We start from the raw sequence: 12,551 nt of genomic DNA, 5'->3' as shown, positions 1-12,551 counted from the left end.
GGGTAGAAATAACAGCCTATGCAAAGGTCCTGAGGCAGGGACAAGCTTAGACTGGGAGAAGCAGACTGAACCAATATGTGTGTGTGTGGGGGTGGTGGCTGGTGGGAGCAAGGGAAGGGGTGTTCTGGAGGACGAGGCTGGAGAGGTGGGCGGGCCAGCTCTCCCAGGGTCTGAAGTCTGAGAGGCATCTTAGAGCTTCTTTTCAGGCAACAGAGCCATGGGTAAGGATGGGGTTTAAGCAAACCTGGGTGTGGCATTGTGGCTGTGAATGGAGTTTGACAGGAAATGGCTTGTGTGTCCAGATGCTAGAGATGTGTTCAGATCTAGCCGGTGGGACAAACGTCAACCCATTTTGTTGGTAGCATGACAGCCACACAGCTAGGAAGAGAGCATAACCTCGAGGCTCCTGGGATCCCCTCTGAGCCACGCAGAATGGGTATGTCTCACCTGGACAGGCAGGCATTTTCACTTTGATTTTTTCTCTTTCCTTTTTTTTCTTTCTTTGTGTGTGTGTGTGTGTGTGCCCTTAGTCACTCAGTCATGTCCGACTCTTTGTGAACCCATGGACTGTGCCTGCCAGGCTCTTCTGTCTGTGGGGATTCAATATTCTTCGTAGGCAAGAATATTGAAGTGGGTAGCCATTTCCTTCTCCAGGGGATCTTCCCAACCCGGACATTGAACCCAGGTCTTCTGCATTCCAGGCGGATTCTTTACCGTCTGAACCACCAGGGAAGACCATGAATACTGGAGTGGGTAGCCTATCCCTTCTCCAGGGGAATCTTCCTGACCCAGGGATCAAACTGGGTTTCCTGCACTGCAGGTGGGTTCTATGCCAGCTGAGCGACCAGGGAAGCCCTAGCTCTTGGTATTTACACTCACTGCCTTTTGGGGGGATGGAGGGCAGGGAGTGCAACTCAATTCACGCTTAACAGGAAATCCTACACAGAAGACAAAGCAGAGAGAAGAGAAACCAGAGCCAATGTGAGCGAGGAAGGGATGGGAGCTCTGAGCCCACAACGTGGTCCTCGTCTTTGCCCTGAAGGATAATCTCTCAAAGGAAGCACTCTGGTGCTTTGGGATTGGAAAGAAAACTGACCTTCTCCAGTCCTGTGGCCACTGCAGAGTTTTTCAAAATTTGCTGCCATATTGCGTGCAGCACTTTAGCAGCTTGGATTTGGAATAGCTCAATTGGAATTCCATCACTTCCACTGGCTTTGTTCGTAGAGATGCTTCCTAAGGCCCACTTGGCTCCACACTCCAGGAGGTCTTCAGTTTAGAGTCGCCCTCGTCACTTTCCACCTCACTTTGGGCTGATTGCAGTGACTCTGTGACTGTTGCCTCCAGCCTTGGCCTCTCTGAACTAACCCCTGCACTTCCCTCTCCCCAGCAGCCACCTGGGCTCCCTGCGGGTCTCTGAATGAGCTGCTGCACAGCCGTTGCTCCCACTGCCCCTCCGCTTGGAGCCGTGCTCTCCCGATGCAGAGTGACCCAGTTCGTCTCTCTAACGCTTGCTCAAATGCACATCCTTAACTCCTCCTCCCCAGACCACTGTATAAACATCTCAGTCTGCCCCCTGCCCCCCCCGCCAGGCAATGTAGATCTCCCAGACCTCCCCTCCACCTTCTCGTTTTTCCAAATCATTTTTCCTCTTCGAGCAGACTATGAATTTACTTATTGAGAAGACTCTTGAGAGTCCCTTGGTCAACAAGATGACCAAGTCAGTCAATCCTAAAGGAAATCAACCCCTGAATATTCATTGGAAGGGCTGAAGCTGAAGCTCCAATACTTTGGCCACCTGATGCAAAGAGCCAGCTCATTGGAAAAACCCTGATGCTGGGAAAGATTGAAGGCAGGAGGAGAAGGGGACGACAGAGCATGAGAAGGATGGATGGCATCACCGACTCAATGGACATGAGTTTGAGCAAGCTCCGGGCGTTGGTGATGGACAGGGAGGCCTGGCCTGCTGCAGTCCATGAGGTCACAAAGAGACTCAACTAACAGACTGAACAACACTCCCTCCGCAAGAAGATAAGATCCTCGAGGGTGGGGTTTTGTCTTGGTCTACTGATGGCCCTCAAGAGCCTCAAAGAGTGCCTGATATACAGAGGATCAACAAATCCTTATTGAATAAAGAAATGAATTTGTCAGATTAAAAAAAAATTTTTTTCCCCTTCCCTTCCCGCAGGAAGGGAACTTCTTCTCTGTGGTCGCAAGAGGGAGCCCAAGATAGAAGTTAATTCTCTGCAGCCCCAGACACCTAGGGCTTCCCCCATGGCTCAGCAGGGGAAACGCGGGTTCGATTCCTCCTTTGGGAAGATCTCCTGGGGGAGGAAATGGCAGCACACTCCAGTAATCTTGCCTGAAAAACCCAAGGACAGAGGAGCCTCAGTCCCTGGGGTCACAGAGTCAGACAAGGCTGCGTGACTCAGCACTCCACTGCAGACACACGTTGTTTCCTTCTCTTGTGAATATTGTGAATAATGCTGCAAAGAACACAGGGGTTTTCATCTCTCTTCAAGATCAAGCTTTCATTTCCTTTGGAAACAGACTCAGGGGTGGGATCACTGGATCACACGATAGTTCTATTTTCTGTTTTGTTTTTGTGAGGAAGGAATGATTCTGGTTCTCATGCAAACGCAGGTGTATATGGAAAGGCTACCAGCCACCTCAGCTGAGCCGTCTTCAGCTCTCTGGTTGACACCCGTGCATCACCCTCCCACCTCCGTCCTGAGGGCTGGCAATTGGGAACTGGTGGCAGAAGCTGCAGCCCTTCGCTCTCATATAGGAGCCCGACCTGGGTCTCACGGGACAGCCTCCTCCCGAGTCTGGGGAGTGGAGGCGTCCTTCCTGTTCAGCTCCAGCCTTGACCACCAGGAACGTTCTGGGGACCGGGGGTCAACAGGAAATGCCTCTCCTGATGAGAGCGCGCCTGCTGCTCTTCTCAGTAGATGCCTCTACCCAAAACCGGAGTCCTATTTTATCCCATAATTTCCCAGGAATAATGAAACAGGCCATAGTAATTAGCTCTTGACTAGCTTTTCTTTTGCTTTTATTATTATTTTTTGAGATGTACACACTCTATTTTTTATTTTATTTATTTTTGGCTGCACTGCATCTTTGCTGCTGGCATGTGGGCTTTCTCTTGTTGCAGAGAGGGAGGCCAGTCTCTCCTTGTGGAGCCCGGGCTCTAGGGCCCAGGGGCTTCAGTAGTTTGTGGCCCTCGGGCGCTAGGGCACGCAGGCATCCGTAGTCCCAGCTCCCTGGCTCCAGGTGTGGGCTGAGTGGTTCCTGCAAGCAGGCTTAGCTGCTCCATGGCAGGTGGAATCTTCCCAGACCAGGGATCGAACCTGAGTCCCCCACATTGGCAGGCAAGTTCTCATCCACTGCACCACCAGGAGGCTCCTTGGCTTGGCCCTTCATCATTTTTTTAATAGGCTCCACCTTTTTCTTGTTACAGAGTTTTCCTCGCAAGGCAGTGATCTCCTAGAATGACAGCCATAACGTTGGCAAGTCATTTTCTCTCATGTCGATCAGCCTAAAGTCCAGGCATGAGCTTGGCCGGCATTCCTAGTTCCTTGGCAGTCAAGACTCTGTCCGCCTTCTGCTATCTGCCAGGTGTAGCCCCGATTCTGGAGGTGGGGGGAGTTGCTATGTTTAACAGGGTGACACTGCTGCTCGGTTGAGATTAGATCAAAGGTGAGGAGGTTAAAAACAGTAGCGGGGAGAAAGACAAAGAGCATAGGACATCACTTACATGTGGAGCCTAAAATCTGACGCAAATCAACATATCTACAGACAGGGACAGACTCACAGACATAGCAAACAGACTGTGGTTGCCAGCGGGGTGGGGTTGGGGGAGAGATGGGCTGGGGGTTTGGGGTTAGTGGATGCAAATGCTTCCATGTAGACTGGATAAACAACAAGATCCTACCGTGGAGCACAGGGACTTATGTTCAATATCATGGGATAAACCATGATGGAAAAGAATATAAAAAACATTGCAAAAAGTCCACAATGAAACAAAAAAAAAATAACAGAGAGGATAGATGTTTGCCTCTGGCAGGCAGATGGGCTAGAGGCCAGTTCTCTTCATTGTTTAAAACTAGGGTTTCTATCCTTTTGAGTCTTGCTAACGCCCAGTCACCTTCATCCCAGGATGCAGCCCTTCGTGGATGTTCATAGGGTCCTTTCTCCACGATGGAGCCCTCTGCTTGATACCCCAATTTGAAAGTTCTGTATTTTAATGAGATGGCCAAAACATCTATCCAGCTTTTCACTCTCTCCTCCACTGCTTCTACTGTCTAGAGTCAGCCAAGTGTCCGTGTAAAACTTGTGCAAGTGATAAACCCCCCTGTCTTGGTTTCCTTCTCCTTTTACAATTTAGAACCAAAAATCCTCTCTTGCCTTGGAAACGCTCCAGGGCCGGCAAGCAGATGTTCTTTATGGCTTGTCCCTGTTTTTTTGTTTGTTTCGTTTTTTCTTTTGCAAGTGGGAAGTTTAACCTGAAACAGCCTAGTCAGTCATTTTTGGAAACCAAACGTCTATCAGCATTTCTTTTGAGTTTACTTCCCAGTCTTGAATCTCTCTGTGTGTGTGTGTGTGTGTGAGTGTGAGGGTGTGTCCTCAGTAGCTCAGTTGTGTCTGACATTTTGTGACCCCGTGGACTGTAGCCCGCCAGGCTCCTCTGTCCGTGGGATTTCCCAGGCAAGAATACTGGAGTGGGTTGCCATTTCCTTCTCCAGGGGATCTTCCCGACCCAGGGATCAAACCCGGGTCTCCTGTACTGGCACGTGGATTGTTTACCCCAAGCCACCTGGGAATCCCTGGCATTCTAATAGTCACTATCCTACCCCAAGCAACTCATCTCCTTCCTGGACGACAAGAGCTTCTTAAGTAGTCAGCCTATCCACCCAATTTTTGTTTTCTTTAATGAATACAAAATGTACATTTACATTATATATTACTGCTAAATATAGTATCACAATAATAGGGGACCACAAAGGATCTTCTCAGGTTGAAAGCCAGCTCCACCACTCACTGGATGCACAGCACAATCCAATCAGTTACCCCTCTGAGCCCCACTACCCTCATCTCTACAATGGATCTATTAAAGGAAACTCCTTTACTGAGTCTTCTGAGAATTAAGCCAACTATCCATATGCAGAACTCAGAACAGCGACTGGCCTATCAGTGCCCAGAATATGTGAAAATGTGAGCTGCTTTTTGTCTTGTTTCCTCTTTTTTCTGTCCACACAAAGTGGCTTGTGGGATTTAGTTCCCTGAACAGGTATTGACCCCGCACCCCCTGCTTTGGAAGTGTAGAGTCTTAACCACTGGATCACCAGGGAAGTCTCCGAAGCTGTTATTTTTGTTGTCTCTTCTGATTCTGTCTCCATGAAGGGGCTGCACGGATGTGCCCTAGACAAAATTCTGATTATGCCAGACTTACATTTAAAACCTTCTCCGGGACTTCCCAGTGCTTAGGACCCTGCCTGCCGATGCATGGGACATGGGTTCGATCCCTGGTCGGGGAACCAAGATTCCACATTGCCGTGGTGCACCTAAGTCCTCTCACGGCAACTAAAACTCCATGAGACCAAAATAAATACGTTCAATAATTATTTTTTAAAATATATGTAAAATAAGATAAAACGAAACCTTTCCCGTTATCCTAAAGATACAATCCCAAGTCTTTACATGACCTTTTAGGAAGTGCTTATTTACACGTTTAGTCTTCATTGATGCTTCTCTGTGATGTTTTCCCACCTCCTTCTTAGAACCACCAGTAAAATTAGTTCCTGACCCGGGGCTGCAGTCAAGGTTCTGCCAAACTTCTCCCCGGCCCTCTGCCCTGCTTCCCCGTGTTGACAGCTGATCTGTCTTCCCACGCCTACGAAAGCTCAGTATCACCCAGGGGCCTTCCCTGGGGTGGGCAGTCAAGGTCAAGTCCCCTCTGAAGCCAGAGCCAGGGCCACTGTTTCCTTCAGAGCTCCTGAGAGCGACTTTCATGGCTTCTCTGGTATGCACTGTGCATTGTTTATTTGATTCTTTGGCCTCCTGGCACGTGGGATCGCGGGATGGTAGTTCGCCAACCAGGCGTTGAACCCCCGCCCCCTGCGCTGGAGGGCGGAGTCTTAACTGCTGGGCCACAACCTGTTGCGCTGTGTTATCAGTGGAGGCAGCGGTCCTACCCGGCGCGGTATTTCCAGCCTTTCTTACACTCCTGGAAACTCGTGACTGATCCTCATCACTGCAACCAGAGCACACGTGATACGTGCTGCTCAGCTTTTTTTTTTTTTTCTTCTTCTTCTTCTTCTTCAAGAAAAGGATGCGTCATTTTCACTCTCATTCTCCTTTGCCTCTCTGGTAGCAGAGAGGTCTTAGTGGATGCCAAAGCCCCAAATTTGGAAGAATCCTGGGAGCACGGGTCACCCTGTGGGAGGGAGCCCAACTGCAGACCTGGAGACACCCCTACGGAAGGGGTGAGAAATAGACATCCTGTTGAGACACATTACTGAGCTTTTTGAGGTTGATGTGTGAAAAAAAAAGAAAAAAAAATCTAATGCTACTAGTGGTTATTCATCACCGCTGAAATCATGTGACTACTGGAGAGCTGTGATGTGTGTCTTCCTCACTAGGCTGGGAGCTCCGTTAATTTGCATGTTTCAAAAGATTGGGGTCTTTAAGAGACACCCAACTGGTTGAACAACAGCAGCAAGAGAGGCACCAGGTACGCCTCCCTAGGGAGGTAATGCGCCTAAGGTGCATATTCTACAAGAGCTGTTGCTGTTGTTCACTCGTTCATCTTGTCCGACTCTTTACAACCCCATGGACTGCAGCCCGCCGGTCTCCTCTGTCCATGGGATTTTCCCAGGCAAGAATTCTGGAGCGGGTTGCCATGCCCTCCTCCAGGGGATCTTCCCGACCCAGGGATGGAACCCGTGTATCCTGCATTGGCAGGCAGCTTCTTTACCATCTGAGCCACCAGGGAAGCCCAATGCCTCGGTTGGCGGGGTCATAGGAACATGCTCCTTTGCCATCCGCCCTCCCGTGTGTTTCTTCTTTAGATTACTTGCCACACGAGGCAGAGCTCGTCTGGCCGTTCCCAGGAAAGCATGCGTTCCCCCTTTCACAGTGGTGCGGTCTCTCTGGGAGGGGGCGACTCACAAGGGAACCTACTGTCGGGTCTCAGGTGTATCTGCTTGTGACCTTAGTAAGTATGTGCAGCCAAGAAATTTGGGCAGAAATAACACGTATCCTTTCCAGGCCAGCCGTTTACCGGTGGACGCACCCTCTCTTTCTCTTGCCTTCTGTTGGAGGCAGAGGGCACTGCTGCCCATGAAGACGGTCGGGCCACAGATGGAAGTGACCTGTAGTTCCTGAAAACTCCTAGGGAGGAAATTAAAACTTCACCCAGGAAAACTCACCTTGGTTATTTGCATAAGTGAGAAAACAATTTCCGTTGTGTTAAGACACTGGGGTCTCAGGGTTGACTTGCAGTTACAGTGGTGAGTGCTACGCTCTGTCTGTCTGTTTAATATCACAGCATCATTAAATAACTGATGGTTAGCTCTTTGAGTCTGTCCCTGGTTGGATGGAAGCTCTGGGCACAGGGACCTACCTGTTTTGTTCACTCCTGTGTGCCAGACGCCGAGCACATGGCAGGCAATGTGTAAATAGTGGTTAACTGGCTTCTGAAGAAACGGAACTGATGAGCTCACATTTAGGAAAGTTCATGGGGCAAGCAATGTGTCTGAGGTCATGGTGGAGACAGGAGCAGAGGAAAATCTCATTCCGTCTGACTTCTCAGTCCACACTCTGCATGTCTTTCAATATTTCAAGGAATAAGTTTCCATTACACATCTACTCAGAGTGGCCAAAATCCAAAACGCTGAGGAAGCCAAATGCTGGTGAGAAATGTGGAGTGAGAGAAACTCTCATTCTTCGCTGTTGGGAAATGCAAAATGGGACAGCCGCTTTGATGAAAGACCCACAGCTTCTTAGAAAACTAACCCTGCTTCCCATGTGATCCAGCAGTCGTGCTCCTTGGTATTTACGTGAATGGACTGAAAATATGTCTTCACGAAAAAGCTGCACACAGATGTGTATTGTTGCTGTTCAGTCGCTCAGTTGTGTCCGACTCTTTGCGACCCCATGAACTGCAGCACGCCAGGCCTCCCTGTCCATCACCAACTCCTGGAGCTTGCTCAAACTTGTGTCCATCGAGTCGGTGATGCCATCCAACCATCTTGTCCTCTGTTGTCCCCTTCTCCTCCTGCCTTCAATCTTTCCCAGCATCAGGGTCTTTTCCAATGAGTCAGGCCTTTGCATCAGGTGGTCAAAGAATGGGAGCCTCAACTTTTTTTTTTTTTCATTTATTTTTATTAGTTGGAGGCTAATTACTTTACAATATTGTAGTGGTTTTTGTCATACATTGACACGAATCAGCCATGGACTTAAATATGTTCCCCATCCCGATCCCCCCTCCCACCTCCCTCCCCATCCCATCCCTCTGGGTCTTCCCAGTGCACCAGCCCTGAGCACTTGTCTCATGCATCCAACCTGGGCTGGTGAGCTGTTTCACACTTGATAGTATACTTGTTTCAATGCTCTTCTCTGAGAACATCCCACCTTTGTCTTCTCCCACAGAATCCCAAAATCTGTTCTGTACATCTGTGTCTCTTTCTGTTTTGCATATTGGGTTATCGTTATCATCTTTTCAAATCCCATATATATGCGTTAGTATACTGTATTGGTGTTTGTCTTTCTGGCTTACTTCACTCTGTATAATGGACTCCAGTTTCATTCATCTCATTAGAACTGATTCAAATGAATTCTTTTTAATGGCTGAGTAATACTCTATTGTGTATATGTACCACAGCTTCCTTATCCATCATCTGCTGATGGGCATCTAGGTTGCTTCCATGTCCTGGCTATTATAAACAGTGCTGTGATGAACATTGGGGTGCACGTGTCTCTTTCAGATCTGGATTCCTCAGTGTGTATGCCCAGAAGTGGTATTGCTGGGTCATATGGCAGTTCTATTTCCAGTTTTTTAAGGAATCTCCACACTGTTCTCCATAGTGGCTGTACTAGTTTGCATTCCCACCAACAGTGTAAGAGGGTTCCCTTTTCTCCACACCCTCTCCAGCATTTATTGCTTGTAGACTTTTGGATAGCAGCCATCCTGGCTGGCGTGTAATGGTACCTCATTGTGGTTTTGATTTGCATTTCTCTGATAATGAGTGATGTTGAGCATCTTTTCATGTGTTTGTTAGCCATCTGTATGTCTTCTTTGGAGAAATGTCTGTTTAGTTCTTTGGCCCATTTTTTTGATTGGGTCATTTCATTTATTTTTCTGGAATTGAGCTTCAGGAGTTGCTTGTATATTTTTGAGATTAATCCTTTGTCTGTTGCTTCGTTTGCTATTATTTTCTGGGAGTTTCAACTTCAAATGTGTATAGCAGCTGCTTTTTTCATAGCTGCCCAAAGTCGGAAGCAACCAAGATGCTGATCAGCCGGTGAACAGATGAATAAACAGAGGTGCAACCACAGTATAGTATTCTGTGCTAAAGAGATAGGAGCTAGCAAACTCGTGAAAAAGCATGGAGGAACTTTATTTTTTTTTAAAGCTTTTTATTTTGTCTTGGGGTGTAGCTGATGCACAATGCGGTGATAGTTTCAGGTGAATGGCAAGGGGACTCGCTATCCATATACAGGTGTTCACTCTGCCCCCGGCTCCCTTCCCATCCAGGCTGCCACCCAGCACTGAGCAGAGTTCCCTGGGCCCCACAGTAGGGCCTGTTGGTCATCCATTGTAAAGATAGCAGGGCTTGCATATAGACACAGAGAAACTTTAAGTGCTTGTTACCCAGTGGAAGCAGTCAGTCTGAATAGGCTACACGCCATATGATTCCAACTCCACGACCTTCTGGAGAAGGAAAAACTATGGATATGGTAAAAGGATCGGGGCTGCCAGGGGTTAGGGAGCGGGGAGGGAATGAACATAGGGAGCAGAGGCATTTTTGGAGAGTGAAGCTACCCTGTACGGGTCTGTAGTGGCAGATTCACGGCATTATGCATTTGTCCACCAAGGCTGAGCCCTAGTGTGAACCATGGGCTTTGGGGGGTTCTGATGCCACTGTGGGTTCACCAGTTGTAGCACATGCACCAGCCTGGTGCCAGCCTCTGATAATGGGGGATGCTATGCCTGTCGTGGGGGGGCAGGCGGTGTATGAGAAACCTTGGCATCTTCTGATCATCACCCCACTCTTTTCCGTACTGTGCAGCTTGTGGGATCTTAGTTCCCAACCAGGGGCCAACCCAGGCCCCTCAGCAGTGAGAGTGCAGAGTCCTAACCACTGGGCCTCCAGGGAATTCCCCTTCTGCTCAGTTTTGCTGTGAACCTAAAACCAGTCTAGGAAATAAAATTTACTTACGAAAAAACCCAAATTACCCATAGGTGGTGGATGGTGTTTCAGATAAGCATTGTTGTTTAGTTGCTAAGTCATATCCTAGACTTTTTGCGACCCCAGGAACTGCCAGGCTCCTCTGTCCATGGGAATTCCCAGGCAAGAATACTGGAGTGGCTTGCCATTTCCTCCTCCAGGGGATCTTCCTGACCCAGGGATTGAACTCAGCTCTCCTGCACTGCAGGCAGATTCTTAATCATCTGAGCCGCCAGAGAAGCCCCCAGTGCTGACCCTGGGCAAAACCATTTTGCATGTTGTTGTTGCTGAATCGCTCAGTCATGCCTGACTCTTTTGTGACCCCATGGACTATAGCCCGCCAGGCTCCTCTGTCCATAGGATTCTCCAGACAAGAATACTGGACTGGGTTGCCATTTCCTTCTCCAGGGGATCTACACAACCCAGGGATCGAATCCACATCTCCTGCATTGGAAGGTGGATTCTTCACCACTGAGCCACCAGGGAAACTCTCTTAGCTAAGTGAGCAGCAGTTTACTTGCAGAGCAGTTGGAACATCTGCTATGAAACGTCCCTCCCTGCGGATGGTGTTGGCAGGGAGGAGAAACAAAACCTCAAGGAAAGGAGTTACTTCCCTTCTCGAGAGAAAACTGTTGCCGGCCAAAATCTTGGCCTTCTTGGCCCAGCGGAGCCAAATGAAAAAAATATGCAGACAGTTTGGAGGAAATAGAAAGGTCGCTTTTATTCTCAGCTGGCAGAGAGGGGAACGCAGTCAGCTTGTGCCTCCAGAACTGTGCCCCCCACACTCCCAAGAGGAGTCTAGGGGCTTATATAAGACAAGGGCTTGCAGGGGTCGGTGATGAGGAGTGAAGATGATAGGGTCTTAACTTCTTCTTGCATTGTTTCAAAGACAGTCATCGACGGGTGTCAGTAACCCAGTAATGGAGTCTGGCAGCTTGGTGGCTCTGCCGTCTTCTTTCTGACATGTAACGACAAGTGGCAGGGTTTGGAAGGGTAAACAGCAGCTAGGGGATGTATTTAGCACAGAGTCCAAGGAAAACAGGGGCGAAGTGTAGCTCCTGCAGAGCTGGGGGCAGAGACGCAGACTTAGTTACAGACACTCAGAGTTAGGAGCAAAGTTAGAAAAAAAGGCTATGGAATGTTCAGGTCTGCTGCTCACTCTTCTCTTTATTTTCTTTGTTTTCAGGAAAGGGAAAGAGAAAAAAAAATCACTCCTTTTTTTTTTTCCTTTTCACTGCAACAAAACCAACAGGGAAACCAAAAAACATACTTGGTGTTAAGCTTCTGGGCATCACACCCTACGTGTTTGTCTGTCGAGTCCGGCTCCACTGAACAGGACGCGCACGCCTGGCCTGGTTCGCTCCCCTCCCCCCCCCCCCCCCCCCCACCGGTGGGGACGAGCATGCCCCCTGGGCTGGCTTCTCCCTGGGCTTGGGAAGCCGCCCCTGCAAGGACTTCCAGGTGCTCCTAGTTGATGGTGAGCAATCGGGGATGGGCTCGACGGACCCCCGGGGCTTGCGCTCACGCGGAAATGTGCCGGGCTGATGTTCCCAGGGCTTGTGGTCACGTGTGAGCATGCCACGCTGGCCCTGGTCCTCTTTGGGACTTAGATGGGTGGTTTAAAGCTTTTTCCCTAAAATCAACTGATTTATTTATTTTTGGCTGCGATAGGCCTTCACTATCGTCTGCGGGCTTTGTCTAGTTGTGGCGAGCAAGGGCTTTTCTCACTGTAGAGCGCAGGCTCCAGACACGCGGGCTTCAGTAGTTGTGACTTAGTTGCTTCCACGGCGTGTGGAATCTTCCCGGACCAGGGATCGAACCCGTGTCCCCTGCATTGGCGGGTGGATTCTTAACCACCAGGGAAGCCACTGGGGAAGGCTCCAGGCACACAGGCTTCAGTAGCTGTGGGACACGGGCTTAGCTGCCCTGCAGCATGTGGAATCTTCCCGGATCAGGGACCAAACCCGCATCCCCTGCACTGGCCGGCGGATTCTTAACCCCTGGACCACCCCGGAAGTCCTGTTCTAAGCTTTTTAACCCAGGGAGGATTATGAGAGGTGTCCCTGGCGTTCTTGGGGACATAATGACACACAGAGACCTTCC

This window comes from Muntiacus reevesi, chromosome 2 (genome assembly GCF_963930625.1).
Source record: "Muntiacus reevesi chromosome 2, mMunRee1.1, whole genome shotgun sequence".
Taxonomy (NCBI): Eukaryota; Metazoa; Chordata; class Mammalia; order Artiodactyla; family Cervidae; genus Muntiacus; species Muntiacus reevesi.
Note: the sequence above shows the minus strand (reverse complement) of the source record.